The 6775-nt window shown below is 35.9% G+C and overlaps 1 pseudogene; it reads right to left on the bottom strand.

The window, feature by feature from the left end:
• Nucleotides 1-3514: 3514 nt before the first annotated feature.
• LOC149560576 (peroxidase 5-like) lies at nucleotides 3515-4779 on the bottom strand (annotated as a pseudogene).
• Nucleotides 4780-6775: the final 1996 nt, after the last annotated feature.

Here is a 6775-nt window from a genome sequence, read left to right as displayed (position 1 = left end):
ATAGTAGACCAGAAAGAGTATGATTAGAAGAGCAATATCCACAATTGATTTATTTTCATTCAATTCAATGTGAAAGTACACTAAGAGTGCCTGTATATAAAGGCCTTTGGAATGCTTCTAGAATGCATAGGAATTAGCATCATGATAAGTCATATAACCAAACAAATGTCCACTAGCTGTACGTTATCCTCCATTGAGCACAGGAGTAAGTGTGATGATGAGAGGATAAGCCTACAAAGGTGTAGCATGCAATATAATGTTGTAGACACCATGTGCTGAATTAGAGTTGCCTACTCCAGTGTTGTCAACATGACAACTCATATGAGTATGCAAACTGCTAAGGCTCTCACCTAAGAAATAATAAAATAATGCATTAACCTAAGTAAATTTAAGTAAAGTGTAATAAGTAAATACTTATTTACACCAACACTATCATATGATACTAGTAAGCATCATTTTGAATAGATATAGAATATAATATGAAAATGTAAAGTATCATACCATGGCTATGGGAAGTGTTGTACTACATTAGTATGAAGTATCATATTATTTTACTCTAGAAACTTGGGTTGTATATAAAATACATCATTTAAGCATAATTTATTATACTTAAGATATATTTAATAAATATGATGATTCATTTGAGAAGGGTTTCAAGCCACTAGGAGTTTCAGTAAAAATTACAAATTCCTAGAGTTGACAAAGTTTCAGACCTAGTCTTATTTTAGAAGTTCAGGATTTCAAACTTAGCCTAATTTTAGGATGGCTATTCATGAATTCGTTTACACTCTAGACACATAATAAATGAACTTATATGGTTTAATGATATAGGAATTGTGTTTGGGATTTAAAATGAACATTGTAACCTTGTAAGTATATTATTGGATAGGAAAACTTATGTTAACTCTTGTAGATGGAAACGAACATGTTGTTAGTGATGAACACATGGATCTTTTGTTTTGGTATTCGTCTTCCATTGCGATCTTTGTGATCTTAGGTTTGTAGCTTCTTGTTCCTATGCTTTATCTTTAATAATAAAAAATGTTCGTTTTTGTTTATCCTTGTTTCCAAGGATCTTTCATGAGTCCATTCCATGTAAACCAGTTTCTTGAAAATCTTATGGCTGATTATAAATTAGTCATATCAACTGGTAGCCCTCCCATTATACCAGGATGCAAAATTATTATAATTTATAGAGTCAAGATTGGATAAGTCCTAGGCTACACTAGAGGTTTCCTAAACATACCAAAAAAGGGATTACCTAATTTGAATTTCTCGAAATAAATTTTATAGAGAGGGATTTATGAGAATACCTATATTTTTACATATTTGACATCTATTCTTTTATACATGGTTCTAACCAACTAGAAAGAAATTTCATTTGTCTTTAGTCTCTATTTAGATAAGAATAATATATAATAAGTGTCATATTTAAGCTTTTATGTCTCGTTTTCAACTATCGCTATGATATATTTTTATATTCAATTTGAATGACCAAATGAAGTGAAGTAGTCATATCCCAAGATAATCATTATATTAACCTTTTTGTCATACTTCAATCCAAATATGAATTTATAATAATATTGTTATTAATTACAAGCTAAATATTACTAGAGGAACTTCAAAAAGGTGAAATATGATTAAGATTTTCTTTTTACTCTATTAACCAATAACCTTTGATTTTAAAAAAAAAATCATTTGTTATGCCAAAGGCGTTCCTATACTAAAGTTGTTCAACTTCAAAAATCAATCTATGGCCAAATATTGCTTGCATTGGATGCAAGATGATTGAATCAAATCAGTCCATCCATGGGAAATGTACTTTTTTGTCTCTACTTGTCCATGACGCCTGGAAATCGCATACAAAAGTTAGAATGAGTGGCCCTCTTCATCCATGTTGCTTCACACACCCTCTCATTGTCCAGATTTATCAATAAGCCATTGATTTCTTCCACATGCTTCTATCCTCCTCGTAATGCGTCTTTCTCTCTGCTCTCTGATTCACATATTTTCTACTCTTTGCATATTATCACTCTCAGATCTCTCATTTCTCGCATTTCTTTCCCTCCGTCCTTTCTTCAATCGCTTGAAAAAGGCGAACGCCTTTGAGGAAGTTGTGCCGCCATTTGCATCTACATCTACATCGTCTTCAAACCCAAGCAAGAAGAGGAAAAGGGCACCTTGCAATGTGTTTATTAACCATCGCGGCCCTGACTCCAAACATACACTGGCCACTTCTATCTACAAAAACCTAAAACCCATGGGACTGCAAGTATTCCTGGATGAACCAAAGCTTCAACTAGGCAATCTCGTGCCCTTTGAGATACAAGATGCAATGGCCACTTCTTTCCTTCACATTGCCATACTTTCCCCCAATTACACAGAGTCTCCCTGGTGTTTAGCGGAGTTGTCCTACATCCTCAACACTGGCAACACAGTTATTCCAGTCTTCTACAATGTCGAAATCGCTGATATCCGTTGGGGAAAGGGGATCTACATAGATGCATTCATGAAGCCTGAAGCAAGAGGAAGGTACTCTTCAGAGAAGCTACAGGATTGGAGATTATTGCTGCAACAAGTGACATTCCGTAAAGGTCACATTGTCATTGAGAATGGGTAAGTGCCAGAATACTCCCATCCTTATCTCTCTATCTCTAATCCTGTCTTTAATTGGAGGTTTTTGGTCTATTATTAGTCCCTGTTTCATGTTTTCATTTGCTTTTGTCTGAATTTTCAGAATACAAATTATTGAAGTTGTAAAATTTGAAAATTGTTTTAATAACAGTAATATTTCCTTATTTCTAGAAGAGTATGAGTGCCTGACATAAATTTGGTTTCAATTTATGTAGCTAGAGGTGTATTTACAGTATGGGTTTTAATTTTATATAGTATTCTAGTTATGGTTAAGATCATGGTTTAATATTTGCAATAAGATTCAAGGTTAATGATTATGATAATGGAGCACGATTATCTTCTATATTGTTAAGTTTAATTAAATTTAATTGAGGTTTATGATGGATAGTAGTAAAAATAGAAAAGTTTTTCTTCCCATGCCAATCTCATTTGCTTCCATCCATCCACATTAAACTCTTAAAGCTTAAAAAGTTAAATCTCAAACATTCCTTAGTCTAAACAAGCTCAATATGTGTGTATGCTTTAAACTAAATAAACTTTAAATAACAATATGACTATTGTAAATTCTAAATAAAATTGTTTTGGTTGTTAGAGTAATGAATTAGCTCAAACATAGGTAGATCTATATATGTTACTATCCAAACAAATAAACCAAATATTTTTTTAAATTGATTTTTAATATATCTTCAGCGTACCCATTGCACCTAACCATTGCACCATCTTAAGTGCAATTGCTAGTTTTTATTCTCATTAAATACAAGTTGTAAATGCCCTTTTATAAGGAGGGACTTTAACCCAGAACCTCAACTCTTTTGAAAGGGAATAAAGAATAAAAAATAATTCAATGAAATTAAGACGAAACATCAACAAGAAGACGTGGTCACAAGATGACGTGGCAGTTCTTTCGTATTTCACCGTCCGATCCTGTCAGCACATCAATGTTCTCCATCTTCACCATGGATTCACTAAATTTGTTACACCAATTAGATGGATTCACCACGTTGTTCCTGACCATACTGCTGACGTTAATAATCCCCGCTTTTTGTTGAGCTGAGAATAATATCTGTTGTCTAGCCGAGATGGGGTAGTCTCATCAAAAGCTACGGTTGCATCGGGAGTATCAGCATTTAGGCAAGTCACCTTCAGTCGCCTCGCTAGTTGAGCATCCAGAGTGGGGTCCTGAGCACCCGTGTTGTTGAAGTTGTATAGCCGGTCACGGAACGAAGAGCAATGGGATACACCAATAGAGTGTGCACCTGCACAAAAATGTAGTCACAAGTATCTTTTATATTAACTAAGAAATGACACAAAAATATATATGCTTTCATCTAAGCCACAGAGAAATCATAATCATAACTTTAGTGGCACCCACCTGAAAGGGTTACCATGTCCTCCTGTGATAGACCTTTCTTCTCAAATATATCGGTCAACTGTTGGGCATTGAAAGAGGGAGGTGGTAAATTTCCTATGATATCATCTTCTTTAGAGATCCTTCCGTCTTTCCGTCCGGCTGGGACACGCCAATTCATGTTACCTGCCTGCAGACATCAAGAAACCCACAATCAGAAGAGGCTGAGAAATGTCTATACAAGTTGATCCGATTTAGTAGAGATTTATAGGGTTATAACAGAGGCAATGGCAGAGAGATTCTAACATTGTATGCACTATCTCGTGCTGCAAATGCGAGGATGTCTGGACATGAAACAACTTGAGGGCACTTGGCCTCAATTTCTCGTTTTGCTTCATCTATCACCTCAAACCCTCGAAGGCTCAGAAAATTCACAGGCGACTCTTTCTCGGCTTTGTTGTCAGCCGTTGAGTCTAACAGAATTGAACCATCACAACCTTGTAAACCCCACCTTAACATGTAAGCTAAATCATTCCATACATTTGTAATCTTAATATCATACAAATGAAAATATCTCTTAGGAGTGATATGCTTACCCTAACAAAACAGTCGTGGAAATGCATTCTAATTAGAGGAGCTGCTAAAGTAGGGTCTTCTTTTAGGGCGTTGGAGACTGTTCTCCTTACAATAGATTCGGCCTGTGGACATTTATAGCTATAATAACCCACGCTCAAGCCATTTTCATTCGCATAGACTGAACAGGAGTAGGACACCATCCAGAGAATCCCTAGAATCAGTAAGGACTTCGATGTATTCATTTTTTCAGCTGTGATAACTGCGTCCAGCCTCAGCAATATGATAAGAATAAAAAAAAAGCTAGTGTTGGAGTTGGCTTATAAGCAATGATTTGCAGAGATGCTCTTCTAACCAGTTTTGAATGGTCGGGCTATGCTTAAGATTGCTTGAATCGAACACTGTAATGTCTCTATTTATATCGGTCATGCATACTGTTAATTAAAGAGATAAACTAAGAATACACAAAATAGAACAAGAGATACGATATATCATGGTTCACCGCAACTGTGGCTATGTCTACACCGAGAGCAGAGAAAATATATTATTCAATCATTGCAGCTTACAGCTTGTCATACACAGGACTTTGCCCTTATATTTATGCATTAGTCTTCAAGAAAAGATGAAGAGACAAATAAGAAGAATGTGAAATGAACAGCCATGACAGTTGGACTTCACATCCAACAATCTCCCACTTGAAGTTCAACTTATGCTACAACCTCATATCTGAATATTCTCCCATTTAAACTCTGCTTTCCCTTACCAAATCCCATGGTAAGCAATTGCCAAAAGACAATCTTCATAGCTGGAATAGCAACCACAACTAATCACTAATCACATCCAACTATCTATACAACATCAGTAGATTTATAACCACATAACTAGGCCATACAATAACTCACCAAATATACCATCTTCCAACAAAACACACCAAAAAACCATTGATGTGCGAAAAATAGAACACCATTATAGAGAAATTTAAATTGCATGAGAAATGCCAACTATAAGTTGACTCAATCTACCAATCAGCACATAGAAGGCATGGCATTAACTTGAGATGATCTACAAACTGCAACCAACCTACTCCAAAATGACATCTTCCAAGTCCACATGAAAAGACTACCTATTGTTGTTAAACAACAATGAAGTACAACAACAATAGATGACCTCAAAAACTCTTGGAAGGAACACTAACACAAATCATAACTCATCCTTCTACCAACACCATCAAGTGCCTAGCTGTGTCAAGTATGATCTCCTTTACCTCCCCATATGAGAGCATTTACAACACCCAAACATCATGAATGAAAGGTCCTATAAACAAGAAGATCAAAATCCAAACATTCCAAAATTAGGAACACTATCAACTATCTCCTAAATGCACAAGGAGATAAATCTGCCGAATAGACCAAGTGTGGGGAGTGAGAATACTCCTCCAAGATACACCAAGTCTCAATGACTCTTCTCCAAGAACAATCTCCACTAAGTCTATAATGAACTCGCACCCATCCATAGGTGTAGGTTATTCAGACTTCATGCTGAAACCTCCAAAGAGAAATTGTCTCAACAAATGTTCTCTAAAGCAAGAGAACTCTAGCCTCACCCAAGCCTCTTAGTTTTCAAAAGCACCTCCATGGTCAATCCTCCAAAGTACCCGATACCAAGAGCACTAACCAAGATCAATTGTCAAAACTCCCATTGCATGTCTACATAACTAGGGAACAAAACATGACAACTTGATCTCCACATATTAGAAATTCATGCTCTAAAGAGAAAAACGTGTCAAGAGAACATCTATCATACCAACACTCTAAATAGATCACCATGGCACAATAGAAAACATCTCCAATCTCATGGAGGCAGCCATCTCATGATAGAAGATTATTACTAGCAAATAAAAAACTCCCACTATAGTGTGACACCGAACTCTTCATGATATCCATAAAAAAAAAAAACTAAAATCTGAAAAACAATGCCAATCATCACACTCAGCAGTGATACTTGAAGCTGCATTTTCTCAATAATCTAGAGAAATAGAACCAAAACTAGCATTTGCCAACAAACTTTGAGGAGCACACTGTGACTACAACCCACTGGTCTGCAAATATAGTCCACATACATATAAAGCATCTAGCGTTGCCTCATTAAGCCTTTCCCCTGGCTCTTTAGCTCATGTCCATCATTTTGATCACAGTCTATTTGACACTGCCCAGTCTCATA

This window comes from Cupressus sempervirens, chromosome 4, assembly GCF_028749045.1.
Source record: "Cupressus sempervirens isolate cs-2001-9-10 chromosome 4, ASM2874904v1, whole genome shotgun sequence".
In the NCBI taxonomy this organism is placed as follows: domain Eukaryota; kingdom Viridiplantae; phylum Streptophyta; class Pinopsida; order Cupressales; family Cupressaceae; genus Cupressus; species Cupressus sempervirens.
This window is presented reverse-complemented; position numbering and strand designations above follow the sequence as displayed.